The sequence below is a fragment of the Ranitomeya variabilis genome, chromosome 5 (assembly GCF_051348905.1).
Source record: "Ranitomeya variabilis isolate aRanVar5 chromosome 5, aRanVar5.hap1, whole genome shotgun sequence".
Taxonomy (NCBI): domain Eukaryota; kingdom Metazoa; phylum Chordata; class Amphibia; order Anura; family Dendrobatidae; genus Ranitomeya; species Ranitomeya variabilis.
Window position 1 is genome coordinate 653,680,802 of NC_135236.1, and position 19,122 is coordinate 653,699,923.

Consider the following 19,122-nt stretch of genomic DNA (forward strand, 5'->3'; position numbering starts at 1 on the left):
AAATGTATACTCATCATTTGCATTATTAAATGGAATCCGTCAGTAGTTTTTTTGCCATGTAATCTGAGAGCATCATGATGTAGTGGCTGAGAGCCTGATTCCAGTGATGTGTCGCTTACTTGGCTGTGTGTTGAGGTTTCAATAAAATCAGTGTTTTATCAGCAGGAGATTATCACTACAGGACTAGAAGTCTCGTGACTCCTGGTCCAACCACGCCCCCAGCACTGATTGGCAGCTTTCTGTTAATATACACATTTTTCTATTAATATGTATTGTACAGAGAAAGCTGCCAATCAGTGATGTTGACAGGGTTATACACAGCTCAGCATATAGAGCTCTGCTAGATCAACAACAGATAAAATTGTGATTTTATCACAATTGCAGCACCAATTAAATCAAGTGACATATTGCTGGCACCATTGTCTTCCCCTACACCATGTTGCACTCAGATGGGGTAACAGATACCTGGTGACAGATTCCCTGCAAATCATTTTCCTTTTTTTTGTCTTGTGGTATTCGTTGATGTTTTTGCGTGAAATTATTCAAAATGGTTTTCGCGGCTAATGATGTTTATGTGAAATGCTCTTACACTTTTTTGTAACTTTTTAGCACAAAAAGTCTTACATTCTGCTAAAACGTTGCAAAATCTTCACATGAAATCACTCCAGGAAAGGGGGACAGCTTTTTAAAAAGTTGCAATTGATGAGATCATTAGCGCTTCCTATTACTGTATACCTGCATACAGAACGTGTTTAGCACCTTCTATGCAGCAATTGAGAAGGCAGAGACGGTAATAAACCATCTATGCCTTCTCTATGAGGAATCAGGCTGTGTCTGACGGCCGACTACCTGCTCCTGCAGCTGCATGATTGCGTGCAGCTACTTTTCTATGGACCACTAGGATGTTTAAAGTCAATGGGAGATCCGGAGGTGGTTAAAAAGCCAATGGGAGGTCTAGAAGTGGTTAAAAAGAGATAGGTATATATATATATATAATAGGTATATATAATAGGTATATATATGCACAATACATGCTTCATGCAAGAGATCGCCTGTAGAGAATGTTATATACTAAATTGTCTAATGAGATCGCACTCTCGCCATGTGTGTATCCATGTGCTTCTGGCTCTGAGGCATCAGCGGCACATGCTAGATATTTCGTGAGAGATTTTTTTTATTGGCTTGACACCTCTTGAGGGTTCCTGGGAGTTCTTACTGTATATAGTGGAGACATCTGTTGGCTTTGATGAATAATAGCCATGAGAGTATCAGGCAAAGACTCGTTCTGTCTCAATAGATCTAAAATTTTGTCCTTATTAATTTCATAATTTTTATTTTTTAGCAGTTACGGCTAAAAAATTCCCATCCTAGACATGATTACATGATAGAAAAATGTTGTGGGGGCTTATGCTGTTTTATTATTGAGTTCATTGTATACCGGTATACAGTATGCGCCCTCTAGTGGCAGCGTCAGGCATACAAAATATTGTGTTTTAGCTCTATGACTTTGCAGAGATTTGGGGCAATGTATACCCAAACCGTAGCTTGGATCCAAAATGGGGAAGCGGTATAAAGGAGGTGGTTGGAAGAGTTTTTCAGATCCTAAGTTTTCATATTATCACAGTCTGTTCATACAATTGTATTTTCATTGTGGAAATTTACATGAAATGAAACTCCAAAGGATTCAATTGGAAAATCCAAGTCTCTGAACAAAAAGCGGCGACCAAAAATCAATGCTGCAAAAATAAAAGTGTGGATTCCACATTGAAAATTTATTGTATCTCTACATGCAGAATAGATCCATTGAATTGAGCTAATCAGTGTATGGTCTAATACCGTATATCAGATCGACTCAGACTTGCAAGAGGATCCATAGTAAACCCTCGGATTTCTGCGTCTGATTCTATGATGGATTATTGTTTCAATAAAATCAGTGTTTTATCAGCAGGAGATTATCACTACAGGACTAGAAGTCTCGTGACTCCTGGTCCAACCACGCCCCCAGCACTGATTGGCAGATTTCTGTCAGTGTACACAGTAAGCAGCCAATCAGTGGTGTGGGCGGGGTTATACAGGACTCAGAATTCCGAGCTCTGCTAGATTTTCAGAAGAGAAAACTGTGATTTTATCAAAACTACAACAGGCACAGCAGCGAGTGATACATTTCTGGAATTAGGGTATCTGCCCCTATATCATGCTGGTCTCACATTACATAGCAAAAACATGGTGACAGATTCTCTTTAAATGGGGTACCCATGTTGTCATGATCGTAGCAGTGGTACCTCCATCGAGTCCCAGACTTCAAAGTGGGCCCGTACCTGCCGATATCCACAGCTCTACCTTTGATTAGCCAGGGTTACGCACTCATGACATTCTACCGGACCGGCTAATCAAAAGGAAGAGCCGCTGATGCCGGCAAGTAAGAGGCGGCACTATGGCTTCTGCACAGCTCAATATCATATTGATTCGAATGCTGCTTATTCTTTAGATAGGCGACAAGTTGTAAAAGTGGGCAGCCACTAGAATTAAAGGGGTTGTTCGGCGCTGCTTACTGGAGGTGAGAATTGCCGAAGATGTCGTGACCCCACATGCCTGCCCTTTACGCGTACCCGCTCGACAGGTGTCATTCCTTAGAGTAGGATACCTGCACAATACCTGGGAACTGCGACAGGTATGTCATCATCACCCAAGGCGGACGTGACTACCCCTTTAACCGTAGCGGTCAATCACTTCTGTAACCCACAAGATACCTAATAAACAAATAATGGCTGCATCAGGAAGAAGAACAGTAATAATTTGTCTCCGAAGGCAGAGAGGGCTCCGGGCTCCTTGAAAACCCTGCGAAATCTGCTGCCTGGGTAAAATATGCGCTAATAGTCCAGGACAAGTTGGGAGCACTTAGCATGAGATCCATTTATTAAACTCATATCGGAAACATGAGATGAGTTCTAGACGCTGATCAGAGGCTTGCGCGAGAAAAACAGAGGGAAAATTCCTAGCGGAACTGAGAGGCGGTGAGTGTAACTGTACCGGCGCTCCTAAATTGGCACGTAGAGCTTAAAATAGCCATGAAAGCCGAGCTTAAAAGATCCCTTATTAAATTCTCCAGCTACCCTGGGGAACTGTTCCTGAACAAAGAAGGGCGCCGCAAGCTTCAAATGGAATGTTGCCCTTACTTCATCCGTCAATCATGACCCCATTCCCTCCCCCTCCTTGACTTGTTCAGACAACCTTCACCTTAACTTACGACCGTGAAAAATGCATTTAGACCTTTGGAGACTCTGACGGTTTATTGTACTGTGTTCTCATGCCGTATCATTCTCTGGTGGACATGATGATCCACGCATGGAAGAATCGCACTAATGTCTATTGGCACATGGGTCTCCAAACAAGACTTAACAAGGCAAAGCCTAATTTTTTGAGTTACGTTGACATATTGCAAACCACAGAAGGATTAAATCATTGGAGCGTAAGACATCAGAACATTTGCTCCCGGAGTATAGGTCTATAACACAGGTTCAGTAACGGAGATTTAAAGTAATTCTCCACATGTCTTTTTTTTTTTTAATCCAAAATACCTTGCTGATTAATTTTCTAGAATATCTTCATGGCGGACCAAGCTTTGTTTTTCTGATACGGAACTCCAAATTCATTGTATAGATATAGATTTTTAAGAAATAACATTGTGCTTCCTGCAGCCACCACTAGAGGGAGTTCAGACTGTTTGTACATTGAACTCTATAGTACAATAGTATGCAGTAAGCTCCCGTGCTCCCTCTAGTGGTGGCAGCAGGCTGTTTGCATGTTGCAAATCATCATATGTATAAAGTCTTGGAAATGAGTGGTACTTTTCAAATAAATAATAGTACACTTTTAATAATAGTGAATGATTAAGAAAACTGCAGTTTACTAACTGTTTTTGAACTTAACCTTTTAATATGAATGGGCACCATTAAGATACCAAAATCTGCCATATTTTCCTGCTGTCACCCCCATGGATCCAACGCATGCACATCAGTGATGATGTCACTGTCCCCTTATCACTGGACTGCTGCCACCTGTGATTGGCTGCAGCGGTTAAGTGATTTGAATATCGTGTCAATGGATGCTTTTCTGATAATGTCCTGTTCAAGTCAACTTACAGCTGCTGCCAATCACTGGCTGCAGCGGTCCTATGACAAGGGGAGAGTGACATAATCACTTCTGATGCACTGGATCCTTGGGGGTGAGAGCAGGCGAGTAGGGCAGATTTTGTTATTTTGAGAGCCCAGTTTACGTTGCTTTTAGACTGGACAACCCCTTTAATTTTTTATGTATCACTTACGGACAGTTTGCCCACAGATTCTCTGGGGGACATTTTGTCATCTGCTTATTATCAATGGATACCTCTTACGAGAAGGGATTGTCTAAACTGAAGAGCCCCTTTAAATTCAGTATGAGAGTGTTCTATACAAATCATTGCCTGTTATTAGTATTTCCTTTAATTAAAGGCATGGCATCAAGTCACCTATTCAATAAATGGAATACTTAAAAGCATTAAAATGCTTGGGAATAATAAACAGAAGTCAATTAGAAACCCGGAAAATTATGACCTAGCTCTTTAAGAAATAATTAATGTCAAGGATTTATGAAAGGGGCAGGGGGGATTTAGGTGGTAAACGGGATATTCTGTCATAATACAGTGTAACAGTAAAGATTAATTATACTCCACGATGAACGTAACTCAAGCCGGGAGAAAACAACATGGTAAGCAGAATAGAAAATGATGTTTAGGCTGATGGTATCGGCCAGAGGTTAGTAGCTGGAAGGCGCTCTCTATATTCCCTTTATACATAAAAGGCATTTATATACAGTACAGACCAAAAGTTTGGATACGCCTTCTCATTTAAAGATTTTTCTGTATTTTCATGACTTTTCCTGATTTCCTATTCATGTTTGTCACACTTAAATGTTTCACATCACCAAACAAATTAAAAGTAAGTACAAAATGCAGTTTTTAAATGAAGGTCTTTATTATTGAGGGAAAAAGAAATCCAAGCCTACAGGACCCTGTGTGAAAAAGTGATTGCCCCCTAAACTTAAAGGTACCGTCACACTAGGCGATATCGCCAGCAATCCGTGACGTTGCAGCGACCTGGATGGCGATATCGCTGAATTTGACACGCAGCAGCGATCTGGATCCCGCTGTGAAATTGCTGGTCGCTGCTAGAAGGTCTGCACATTATTTGGTCGCTAGGTCGCCGTGTATCGCCGTGTTTGACAGCAAAAGCGACGATACCAGCGATATTTTACACTGGTAACCAGGGTAAACATCGGGTTACTAAGCGCAGGGCCGCGCTTAGTAACCCGATGTTTACCCTGGTTACCAGCGTAAAAGTTAAAAAAACAAACAGTACATACTCACCTGCGCGTCCCCCAGCCTCTGCTTCCTGACACTAAGCGCCGGCCCTAAACTGAAAGTGAAAGCAACAGCGGTGACGTCACCGCTCTGCTGTTAGGGCCGGAGCTCAGTCAGCGTCAGGATGCAGAGGCTGGGGGACGCGCAGGTGAGCATGTACTGTTTGTTTTTTTAACTTTTACGCTGGTAACCAGGGTAAACATCGGGTTACTAAGCGCGGCCCTGCGCTTAGCAACCCGATGTTTACCCTGGTTACCCGGGGACCTCGGCATCGCTGGTCGCTGGAGAGCGGTCTGTGTGACAGCTCTCCAGCGACCACACAACGACGCTGCAGCGATCGGCATTGCTGTCGCTATCGCTGCAGCGTCGCTTAGTGTGACGGTACCTTAACAACTGGTTGGTCCGCACTTAGCAGCAACAACTACAGTATCTACTATCAAGCATTTGCGATAACTGGCAATGAGTCTTTTACAATGCTTTAGAGGAATTTTGGCCCACTCATCTTTGCAGAATTGTGATAATTCAGACACATTGGAGGGTTTCCGAGCATGACCTGCCTTTTTAAGGTCATGCCAAAGCAGCTGAATCGGATTAAGATCAGGACTTTGACTAGGCCACTCCAAAGTATTAATTTTGTTTTTCTTAAGCCATTCAGAGGTGGACATGCTGGTGTGTTTTGTGTCATCATCCTGCTGTATAACCCAAAAGTGCATCAGCTTGAGGTCACAAACAGATGGCTGGATATTCTCCTTCAGGATTTTTTGGTAAATAGCAGAATTCATGGTTCCATTTACGACAGCAAGTCTCCTAAGTTCTGAAGTAGAAAAGCAGCCCCATACCATCATACTACCACCACCATATTTTACTGTTGGTATGATGTTACTTTTGTGAAATGCTGTGTTACTTCTGCGCCAGATGTAATGGGACATATATCTTTCAAAAAGTTCAACTTTTGTCTCATCAGTTCGGAGTATTCTCCCAAAAGTCTTGGGGATCATCAAGATGTTTTCTGACAAAACTGATATGAGTGTTTTTGTTCTTATTACTCATCATTGGTTTTCGTCTTGAAACTCTGCCATTTAGGCCATTTTTGCCCAGTCTCTTTCTTATTGTGGAGTCATGAACACCGACCTTGACTGAAGCAAGTGAGGCCTGCAGTTGGATGTTATTGTTCGGTCTTTTCTGACCTCTTGGATGAATTGTCACTGCATTCATGGGGTAATTTTGGACAGCTGGCCACTTCTGGGAAGGTTTACCACTGTTCCATATTTTCGCCATTTATGGATAATGGCGCTCACTGTGGTTCGCTGGAATCCCAAAGCTTTAGAAATGGCTTTGTAATCTTTTCCAGACTGATAGATCTCAATTACTTTGCTTCTCATTTGTTCCAGAATTTCTTTGGATCGCGGCATGATGTCTAGCTTTTGAGGATCTTTTGGTCCACTTTGTCAGGCAGGTCCTATTTAAGTAATTTCTTGCTTGAGAACAGGTGTGAGAGTAATCAGGCCTGGGTGTGGCTAGGGAATTTGAGCTCAGCTTCCCAAAGATGTGATAAACCACAGTTAATTTATATTTTAAGGGGGAGCAATCATAATACTGTACAAAAACAAATTAAATTGTTAATAGTTTCTTTTTATCAATTAACAAGATGCTAACTGAATAAGCAAAAGAGAAATCTAAATCAAATCAGCCGACACCCACAGAAGATCTGTTTCCAGGAGATCTGGTAATGACCACCCTATCTGTCCAGTAATGGAAGGAGGAAGACTTTTATTGGGAAAACAAGATGTCTGACTCACCCGTTCAACTAGAGATATTTATGGCCTTTGCAGAAAAACTCTTTATAGAGGCATCGGCAATATCAAGTTATGATTTCCTGTTCTCTAGTAATAATTAAAAATATAGAAAATTAGGACACCCTGTCTAAGGTTTCCCGGGGTTTCATGTCTTGGACATATATTACTTTCTTTTTCTTTAGTATTTTTTCCAGTGTGTCACCCAACAGAGATAGTGTTTTAGTAAAGCAGAGACTGAAAATTAAAAAGTGTGGCATCATATTTTTCACAGGAAATTAAGAATTTTTGATGCCTAAGGTACGCACATCTGTGTCAGTATAGAGTCATATTTCCACGGGCTGTTTATTTGACACTTCGGAAAGACCTGGATATCGCAAAAATCAAAGCTTGGAATATTGCTGTCAAGATTAGATTGATGAAAGCCATGTTCTCTTCATCCCAATATGTAGGCATCGATCTCTTCATGAAGTTGGATTTACGGGGCAGACGGTAAACATGGAGGCTTAGACGACCAAACAATTATTCAGACAGTGCTCCGCACAGAAGAAGGTTTGGGATATATGAATGGAGAGGAGACTTGTGAGTCGGTAGAGTCATCGCAGCTTCAAGTTGATGGGACTTTTCCATAAAGGTCAAAGATTTATGGGCTAATGGAAAGGAAGTTTTTTAGGTGAACCCCAATAATGTCAAAGCTGTGTCTCCTACCACAAGTTGGCGACATTATTGAATGTGCTGAGCATGAATTCGAAGAGCTCGAAAATGTCATCAGAATTGGCGTATCATGATGGTAGGTGGCAGTCTACCGGCTATTCCTCCGATGACGAGGGCAGACAGACCAGGTGATAATTTGCTAAGAGGGTAACCACCATTTTAATTTGAAATGTGAAAATAAGCAACTTTGTAATATATCTTATCAGAGAAATCTGCATCTTTCTCCTCCTGAACTGATATTTCGTTCTCAAAATTCTCAATTCGCGGCTAAAATTACAGAATTTTCCATTACTGACATTGGAGATGATAATTGGTGCTCATAAGATTCTATGTAGAGGGGAGTATGGAGGAGGAAAGAGATGCTCTGCCCCTGGCTCCTCTCTTCTCCCCGCTACATAAACTCTCATCACCACCAACTGCCATCTCCTATCTCAGTAATGGGAACGTCTGTCTTCACTGAATACAGATCTTACCCCTGAATTGAGAGTTCTATTATCTATCTATTATCTATCTATCTATCTATCTATCTATCTATCTATCTATCTATCTATCTATCTATTATCTATCTATCTATTATCTATCAATAATATATTATCTATCTATTATCTATTTATCTATCTATCTATCTATTATCTATCTATCTATCATCTATCTCTCTCTATATTATCTATCTATTATCTATCTCTCTATTATATGTTTATTATCTATCTATCTATCTATCTATCTATCTATCTATCTATCTATCTCTCTATCTATTATATATTTATATATATTTATTATCTATCTATCTATCTATCTATCTATCTATCTATCTATCTATCTATCTATCTATCTATCTATCTATCTATCTATCCCCTGTATAACTTAGTTAACCATGTACTTTCCTATCCTGTGATGACCTAGAGAGTGACAGTGTTGTGCCTGAGATGCCCTGACCACCTTGTATTTAGCCTTTCTATATAACATGATGTCCGTTCAGGTATAAAACTTGACAGGTGAGAGGAGACAACACGAATAGTGATATTTACGTACCCAGAGCCGTACAATTTGTGAATAAATTAATTTAAAATGCCACCAAGTATCCCGCCCGCCTGCTGTCTGTCCTTCGCAATGATGATGAAGGTGCCTTGTCTGAGAAAAGGGGATTGATTGAATTTGTACAACGAAATATGAGAAGAGCAAGGAGGAGATTGTTCTGAAAGATATTGCTCTTCTAAATGTTACAGTAGAAGATTGTTCATGATGGTTCTTAAGAAAGTGAATCAAAATAATTAAAATATAAAAGTCTGGCAATGTCCATGTATTACCCGGAGAGCAGGCGAGAAGAGCCTAGATTTATAATTTTTTGCTTTCTCCAATCTAGCATCTATAACATATAAAGCCAGTGCCAGTGTTGTAAGCTGGTCTAATGCCACCTTATTCCTTTCTTCTTTGCTTTTTGACTTCCCTTCATTCCTTTTTTAAGTCATTCCTATCCTAATATTTCAAGCTTTCTTTCTTTCAAACTTTTTTCCTTCCTCGTATCCTTTTTTTTTTCTCATTTCGTATTATTTTCTTTCCTTTTTAACTTCCCATTCTTTTCTTGCCCTTCTTTTATTTTTAATTTCTTCATTCCTGCTTTCCTTCCTCACACCTTCATCCTATATTTTTTCTTTCTTCTTACCTACCTTACTTCCTTCATTCTTTGCTTCCTTACCCCTGCTTCATGTCTTTCTTCCTAACAACCCATTCTTATCCTGCCTTGTCTTCCTTTTTTCCTTCCTTCCTCCCTTTCCTCCTTTTTTCCTTTTCCCCTTCCTTACTTCTTCTTTCCTTCCTTTCTTCCTTCTCAGTCTTCCTTCCTCCTCTTCCTTCCTTTTTCCCTGGGTCCTTCATTCTTTCCTGCCTTGTTTTTTTCTTTGTTTTTTTTCCTCTTTCTTTTCCTTTCTTTCCTTATTTCATTTTTACTTTCTTCCTCCTTCTTCATATCTTTCTTCCGTATTACATATTCATATTTTTCCATTTATTCTTACTTCCCTCCTTCCATCCTTCCTTCCATCATTCCCTCCTTCATTTCTCCCTTCCTTCCCTCCCTCCTTCCTTCATTCCCTACTTCCATTCTTCTTTCCTTCCCTCCTTCCTTCCTTCCCTCTTTCCTTCCTCCCCTCCTTACTTCCCTCTTTCCTTCCTCCCCTCCTTCCTTCCCTCCTTCTTTCCTTCCTTCCCTCTTTCCTTTTTTCCTCCCCTCTTTCCCTTCCTCCTTCCTTCCTTCCTCCCTTCATTCCCTCCTTCCTTCCTTCCCTCCTTCTTTCCCTCCTTCCTTCCTTCCTTCCTCCCTTCCTTTCTTCCTTCCCTCCTTTCCTCCTTCCTTCCCTCCTTCTTTCTCTACTTCCTTCCTTCCTGCCCTCCTTCATTCCTTCCCTCTTTCCTTCCTCCCTTCCTTCCTTCTTTCCTTTCCTCCTTCCTTCCCTCCTTCCTTCCTCCATTCCCTCCTTCCTTCCTTTCCTCCCTCCTTCCCTCTTTCCTTCCTCCCTTCCTTCCTTCTTTCCTTCCCTCCTTCCTTCCTCCATTCCGTCCTTCCTTCCTTTCCTCCCTCCTTCCCTCTTTCCTTCCTCCCCTCCTTCCTTCCCTCCTTCTTTCCTTCCTTCCCTCTTTCCTTCCTTCCTCCCCTCTTTCCCTTCCTCCTTCCTTCCTCCCTTCATTCCCTCCTTCCTTCCTTCCCTCCTTCTTTCCCTCCTTCCTTCCCGCCTTCCTTCCTTCCTCCCTTCTTTTCTTCCTTCCCTCCTTTCCTCCTTCCCTCCTTCTTTCTCTTCTTCCTTCCTTCCTGCCCTCCTTCATTCCTTCCCTCTTTCCTTCCTCCCTTCCTTCCTTCTTTCCTTTCCTCCTTCCTTCCCTCCTTCCTTCCTCCATTCCCTCCTTCCTTCCTTTCCTCCCTCCTTCCCTCTTTCGCTTCCTCCTTCCTTCCTTCCCTCCTTCCTTCCTTCCTCCCTTCCTTCCCTCCTTCCTTCCCTCCTTCCTTCCTCCCTTCCTTCCTTCCCTCCTTCCTTTCTTCCTTCCCTCCTTTCCTCCTTCCCGCCCTTCTTCCTTCCCTCCTTCCCTCGATTCTTCCTTCCTCCCTTCCTTCCTTCCCTCCTTCCTTCCTTCCCTCCTTCCTTCCTTCCTTCCTTCCTTCCTTCCTTTCTTCCTCTCTTTCTCCTCAGCCTAGCATTCATAACACTAATGAAGTGTGTGCTGCCAGTTGTCCACATCTAGGGGCCGCAGACTTTTCAGTAACAAGTCATATTTGGCTTAACATTTGCGGCTGGTCTGCTCACACTAGGCCGCCGCTGAGCTCCCCCCCTCCATATAGACAGAAGCACACATGACCTTTAAGCCTTGTCAACTGTAGGCGATGGGCAAAAGTGTCAGGAGGAGCGCAAGAACACACAGGGATTTTGACAGAGAGGAGGGAGCTGATATTTACCATCAACTTGTGGTTGTGAAAGGTCGACAAATTAGATATTGTAGGCATTCCCCGGGGAAAGATGAACCATCCCTGGAATACATTTTTCAGATCCTGTTGGACAAAAAGTAGGCTATGATGTACAAAAACCCCAGAAGCGTGTAATCCACAAGAGTGTTCCTTGTCAAAGCTTTTGATATATTCCCACTAGCTGTGTGAACTTTCTAGCTCCGGGTCCTGCGGATAAAACTTAGTCGGATAATACACATATGAGTAATATGCACCAATGATTACTATTATGCTGCTCAGCTCGGGGTAAGACGGCGAGGACGTAATGAACAGATTTATGAAAACCTGTCTGATCGGGAAAATATCTTTTTGTCTATGTCAATCTCTGACATGGCGGAAGTAAAAGCCTAAGCAGAAAAACTTCATAGATGTTTTAATTAGATAGAAAAATAGATAGATGGATAATTAGAAAGAGAAATAAATTATAGTCATATATAGATGGACATGAGATAGAAACTGTAAAATCCTTAGCTAAACCTGCTCCGTTGACGTTTTCCTCTCTCGTCCGGTGCCGCATTAACTCTGCAGGCAGTGCTAGTAATCGAGATCTTCTGGCCCATATCTTGTGCTGTCCGGCTGCTCAACATATGTAATCGGCTCCATGCTGAGCTTTTAGGGCTGCACCACACCCTATTTAATCTCCAAACAGTCACCTGGGAGTTGCCAGTTACTATGTCGGCGTGCTCTTATGGTATTCAGTCCTTGACCCTGATTCGACTTGTTTCCTGACCTTTATTATCAGTAATCCCTCCAAACTCTGACCCCCGGCTTGTCTGTCTTCACTGGTGACTGACCTCGTCCATTTTCTTGATTATCGTTTGCCTCCGGATTCTGTCCCTCTGGTTACAGAACTGTCAAGTTTGATATCTCTTGTCTCAATTTTGTTCCTCCTCCAGCGGCCACTCTGTGGACACTACCCTGGGGGCCCCATTGTGAGTCCAAATACTTACGAGACAGATATAAGATAGGTATGAGACAAATATTTATGATAGATAGATAGATAGAGATAGTTGAATGAAAAAGAGGTAACACTCCAATGCCATTAAAATGTGAAAAAAATGACTATTTTTATTCTCACCCATCTGTGATAATAAGTAATGTTTTATCTCCAAACACAATACTGAGTTTTCCTGCTCAGCAGGGATAATCATCTCCCACTGTGGCCTTTGGAGCTGCACCACACCCTATTTAATCTTTGAAGAGTCTGCTGGGAGTTGCCAGTTATTGTATTTGTACACTGCTGGTATGTTCTTATGGTATTCTTTTCCTGAAACAAACATGGATCCGGCTCACCGTTGTAGACAACCTTAGGTGTTCGGAGCATGAGAGACTAATCGGCATGGTTTGGTCTAATGGGTGTAGCAAGTCTGTGCTCAGTGCTACACCTGTAGTAGGTGTTTTTAGACTTCCTGTCTGCTTCTGGGAATCGCCAGTGATATTTCCATTTTCCCCTGATGAGGCTTGGAGCTATAGCAGTCGGCTATCTTCCTCTTTGGTGCTGTTAGAGGACGTCTGTGTTACCGCTCAAGATACGTGTTCCCTTTGTTTGTCTATCCCAGCTGTCTTTAGTTGTGGTGGGGATTGACTAGTGCAAACCCCGTCCTTCCCTAAGCAGGGGTTATTGCCAGGGTCAGACAGGGATTAGGTTCCTGCTCGGCGATAGGTTCACAACATATATAGGGACGTTTAGGGCAGACAGGGTGACTTTAAATCTGCCTAGGGGGTCCCCACTCCCCCCTTCCCTAGTGTTGGGCTCCCTTCTCCTCATCCCTTCGTGTTGCACTTAGTCTTCCCACACTGTGCGTGACAGAAACACAGTATATAAGCTAGGGTATGGGTATTTACTGACTGCTGAAAAAATAGAATACAACCCCGTCCTTCCCTAAGCAGGGTTTTTTGCCTGGGTCAGGCAAGGATTAGGTTCCTGATTGGCGATTAGTGTTGAGCATTCCGATACTGCAAATATTGGGTATCGGCCGATATTCACTGTATTGGAATTCCGATACCAAGTTCCGATATTTTTGTGATATCGGAAATCGGAATCAGAAGTTCCTATAAGTTCCCAGGCGTGTGCGGTGCGTATGGTTCCCAGGGTCTGGAGGAGAGGAGACTCTCCTTCAGGCCCTGGGATCCATATTCATGTAAAAAATAGAGAATAAAAATAAAAAATATGGATATACTCACCCTCGGACGGGCCCTGCAAGCTTCTGCCTCCGTTCCTAAGAATGCAGTGAGTGTAGGACCTGCGATGACGTCGCGGCTTGTGATCGGTCGCGTGAGCGGTCACATGAGCGGTCACGCGACCAATCACAAGCCGCGACGTCATCGAAGGTCCTTCACTCTGCTTGCAGCGGTGACAGCCAGGGGCCGTCCGAGGGTGAGTATATCCATATTTTTTATTTTTATTCTTTATTTTTTACATGAATATGGATCCCAGGGCCTGAAGGAGAGTTTCCTCTCCTTCAGACCCTGGGAACCATCCAGGATCACTTCCGATATTTGTGTCCCATTGACTTGTATTGTTATTGGGTATCGGTATCGGCGATATCCGATATTTTTGGGATATCGGCCGATCCAATCCGATACCGATACTTTCAAATATCGGAAGGTATCGCTCAACACTATTGGCGATAGGTGCATAACCTATATAGGGACGATTAGGGCAGACAGGGTGACTTTAGATCTGCCTAGGGCTCCCCACTCCCCCCTTCCCTAGTGTTGGGCTCCCTTCCCCGCATCCCTTTGTGTTGCACTTAGTTTTCCCACACTGTGCGTGACAGAAACACAGTATATAACCTTGCGTACAGGTATTTACTGACTACTGAAAAAATAGAATTTGACCATTTTTCACTGTGCAATGAATATTTTGTTTTGTGTTTTAAATGGCTGAACACTTTAACATTCCTCTGAGATATCATCTGGAAACTGGAAAGGTTGATGATTGGCTTAGTCTCTCTCATCTGCAGGGTTAATATCCACTAATAAATAAGAGTAAATTGGCAGATCAGAAGCGAAGCAGAAGGTGCGGCAGCCATGCCAGGGTCAGCACTCCTCACACACCTGATCAGTAAGTATAGGTTGCAGTCAGGCCGCCTGTTGCCTTTTGGGCTTTCCGTGTGCAGAGCCTCCATTCATTAGCATGCTTTCATAACTCCATATGGACGGCAGTGATGATTATTAGGCTGAATACACAGAGCGTCGGCCTCGCTAGCTGGATGGCGTATTACAGGCACGACCCTCATCAACTCTCCATGCTACGGTGATTGTGATTGGTATCATGACTCCGTCTTTTTATTGCCGACTCGGGCAAATATTGATTTGTATAAAACTGAATTTTATATATCTGTGATGGCGACGAATGAACGAAACAGAAAAATTACTACCTAAAGCTACAGTATGTTCACACTGAGTTTTATGAAGGGTTTTTTTTAGACAATCCAATCAAAATCCTCAATCAATTTTTCGTTCAAAATGTTTAGAAGACCCGTCCTTCCACTTGCTGTCTGTACGAAGAGGTTTTTCTTTTCTGGAGAGTTTTCGAGAAAAAAAAACTTGGTGGGAAAAAAGAAGATGAAGATCCTAATGGAATCTGTGCCAAACTGGACACTGTCCAGACAACGCGTTTCAGAAAAAAACTCCTACAAAACGCATCAAGCAAAGAAAAACTCCTCCAAAAAAGGAAGAGGTTTCCACATGAAGAAACATCATTTTCGTTTTTGAGCGTCACTACAAACTCAGTGTGAACATAGCCTAAATCAACAGTTCTCAAGGTGCCGACAGGTCAAATTTTCAGGATCTTCCTATTATTGTGCAGGTGATGGAAGTATTAGGAAGGCATCAGAAATTGCAACAGGTTCTCCCTGTAGGATAACCACGAATCCTGATCTGTTGGTTGAGGACTGGAGTGGAGAAACTCTGGCTTAAATGTTTATTTTGAGTGGGTAACATACACTGGTCATGCCTGTGTTATGTAGGCGGCCAGTTTGGCTGATGAGTAGCTATGGGTTTGCTCGGTATTAGCATGGTTGTCAATTATCTTGGATTTCCTGGAATTTATGGATTGAAAGGATGTGGTTTTTGCAAACTCCTCCCAAAAGTGGGCATTCCAGGGCATTTTGGGGGTGTTATAAGGTGGGATTGGGGTATTCCTTGGAGGAATGGGACCCAAATGCCCAAGAAACATTAGTCACTATTTGTTAGTGATGGTTTAAATGTTAAACACCTTACTGATATGTGTGGCAGAACAACCGGTGGTAAAGAGCTCACAGATACCAGCGCGTTCCTGTAATAGGAGCCACCGGGGTCACAAGTCAGGTCATGACATTTCTTCCTCCTAATTCTTCCCCCATTACCTGTAAGTGATATTATTAAGAAGTTAAAGGAACCGAAGTAACTAAGATACCTCGTAACATTACAGAGCGGGGTCACCGAGTGTTGAGGAGCAGAGGGCAGGAAAGTCACCAACACTCTGCTGACTCCATAACTTCACAGTTTAGACATCCTTTGGTATTAACATCAGCACAAACACTGCGCCCCTGCCGGGAGCTTAATTGCTGAGCAGCTGCATGTAGCCTTACATCACCAAGCACAATGCCTAGTGTCGGATGGAGTGGTGTAAGGCCACCACCACTGGACTCTAGAGCAGAGGAAACAGGTTCTGTGCAGTGACAGATCACACTTCTCTGATGGGCAAGTCTAGGTTTGGTGAATGCCAGGAGAAAATTACAGGCCTGACCTCATTGTGCCAACTGTACAGATTGGTGGAGTAGGATAATACTATGCCATTGTGTTTCAGGGGTCGGCCCCTTAATTCCACTGAAGGGAAATCTTAATGCTTCTGTACAAGATATTTTGGATATTTTCCATCTTTGTGGGAACGGTTTGGGGAAGGCCCTTTTCTGTTCCCCATGACTGTTCCCAGACAACAAGATCCATAAAGCCATAGTTGGGGGTGTTTGGTGGTAGAACATGACCGGCCGCACAGAACCCGGACCTCAGTCCCATCCAACACCTTTGGGATGACCCAGAATGGAGACTGTGAGCCCGGCCTCTCCTCCAACATCAGGATCTTCTGGATGAAGGAGCAAAAAATTCCCACACACGTCACCAAAATCTTGTAGAAAACATTCTCTGAAGAACAGAAGCTGTGATATCCACTAAGGAGTCAACTCCATATTAATGTCTATAGATGTCGAATGGAAGGTGAGAAAAGCCCCTGTAGGTGGGACGTGTATTGCCCCAATACCGTAGTCCACAGGGTCTATATAGAATTACAATACAAGTTATAGATTGGGAAGTATTGCTATGAAAAGGAGCTCTCGGGAAAACAATACAATACAGATCTGCAAAACTATTTTTTTTAACTACATGGCAGATATTAATGTACTAATCAGTCCAGACAGCTGACGTAAGACGTCTCACAGAAGTAGGGGAAGCTGTATATTTGCTCAGTTGTGATGTTGTACAGAGCGGGTAAAATTATTTCGCTCCAATTGTCCCGACACTTGGCATTTGTGTTACTTCACGCCTGGGATGTTTCTGACAATAAATCAGTGAAATTATTGAATAATTGACAGTAACCCCCCTGCCTGGAATTCTGCCTTATTAATATTCAAAAATGTACATGTCTCATTAAAATATTCAATATTCAGATGTGGAATGAAAATGTACGGTACTCGAAACTGGGCCATAGATATGTTTTTTCATAGCTAGCGATGAATTAAGGGTAGGTATTCTTACGCAACCACTTTTTTATAGTTTATAGCAATTTTGCAAATAATTTTCATAAAAATATTGTTAAGTACATACACATTAATCTATCGTCGTCCAAACTCACCAATGTCGACAGATTACCAGAGAAGTTAGTGGAGCAATCCGGGCCTGGGGCTCAAGTCTGCAGTCACTCTATGTAATAGCAGACTTGTGAATGCTCACAGTGCGCACTGTCAGGATTCTCCGGTGGCGAGAGAAGTCAAATTAGCGTTTGACTTTTTTTTTGTTAGCTTGTATGTTACTTCGAAGGCGTTGTCCAGGCTTGGAGTACAAGTCTGCAATCAGTCTACGTACAGTGAAGGCAATAAGTATTTGATCCCTTGCTGATTTTGTAAGTCTGCCCACTGACAAAGACATGAACAGTCTATAATTTTAAGGGTAGGTTAATTTTAACTTTGAGAGATAGAATATCAAAAATAAAATCCACACAGCTCCAAAAAAAAGGACATAAACAGAATGATGACCCACCATGCAGTATGGTCCCCTATAGCTCCCTAAGTACAGAATGATGCACCCTAGCACAGTATAATTGCCCCCACAGCCTCCTATACACTGTATGATGTATGTATGCTGTATGATCCCCATGGTTCCCGCACAGTATGTGTTCCTACCGCAGCCCCCAACACAGTATGATGGCCCCCACAAATCCCCAAATTGGCCTTCACATAATTTCAATAAACAAAAACACTACCCACCTTGCCCCGCTTTACCCTGCAATCTTTTCCTGTCTTTGCTCTGTGCTGACTAAGGCTCGACAACAGGCGCGATCTAGTGACATCATCGCGCCTGCTGTGCTGAGATATTCAGTCGCACAGGCTCAGTGTCGGAATGGGGTGCCATGGGCCCACTAGTAACCAACTCCGGGGCCTCACTTTTCAGCTACTTGCAAACGTGACATTATCCTCAATCACATATGTATATAACAATGAGCTGGGTAGATTGGTAAATGAATAAGATGCTGAACGTCTGTACATAGTGATTGAAAGATACTGCTCATATTAGAGGGTGGTGTCCAACTACTGCACAGCGGCCCACCGGAGGATTCCCCTGTTCTCCTGTTGGCCAGTCCAAGCCTGCACAAGCTGAATGGTGGAAGAGAGAGCTGACGGCTCCACCGTGTCTGCATTCTTAGGATGTAGACATTGGTTAAATCGGGAAGTCTGATAGAGGTGGGTGGTGTGCGGCCCCTTGTTTCCAGCCCTTTTGCTGTCCCGGTCGGTGGGCGAGATAAGAAAGGCCAAAGGGCCAGATGCGGCCCATGGGCCATAGTTTGCTCAGGTCTGATCTTCTGTATCACTTCTCATCTCTAGATTTATTTTGAAATATTTCTGCAATTAGTGCGCCGACAACCATGAAACAAAAGACTCGGGTACAAAGTCAAGGCCTCATATAGATGTATGAATGATAGAAAAATACAAATAATCTGCAAAAATCGGAGAGAGTGACGTCTGATAGAAAACTGATGGGAGGGGAAGTGAGAGGATTTTTTAGCATAAAAAAATCAAATGGCCCTTCATGCTTTTGATGCCGACCCGGCTCGGCTCTGCAATCTTTTTAACCATGACGGTATTTAGTGTTAGAAGTTAAAAGTGTTTTCGTCAGCGCAATCCCAGTGCAAATAAAAGTGTTTCTGTGTTTTATCAAAGGGTAATGAAATTTTTAAGAACATCTTTTAGTAAAAGATGAAAGTCTTTATCTTACAGGTCATTTTGTTTGTTTGGAGAAAATTCTGAGCGCTTATTGAAAAAGCTGCGAATACCCAGTTCGGGATATGAGGGCGCATAACTCCTCGGCTGAAATCCCCCTGTTTAGATAACGTTCAGAGGAAGTGACAAGGATATAACGAAATGTATTCATTTCTTCCAAGCCTCATCTCAGATTCTCCAAATCCCACGTCGGTTCTGCCCCTCCTCGTATCTTAGATCTTATCGCTCGGCAGTCCCTGCAAAGCTGTT

General features: G+C 42.7%; 1 protein-coding gene across 4 annotated transcripts in view; it reads left to right on the top strand.

The window, feature by feature from the left end:
• SGCD (sarcoglycan delta) overlaps positions 1 to 19,122 on the top strand; it is a 589,398-nt gene that overhangs the window by 319,178 nt on the left and 251,098 nt on the right. The gene's annotated exons all lie outside the window — the stretch shown is intronic.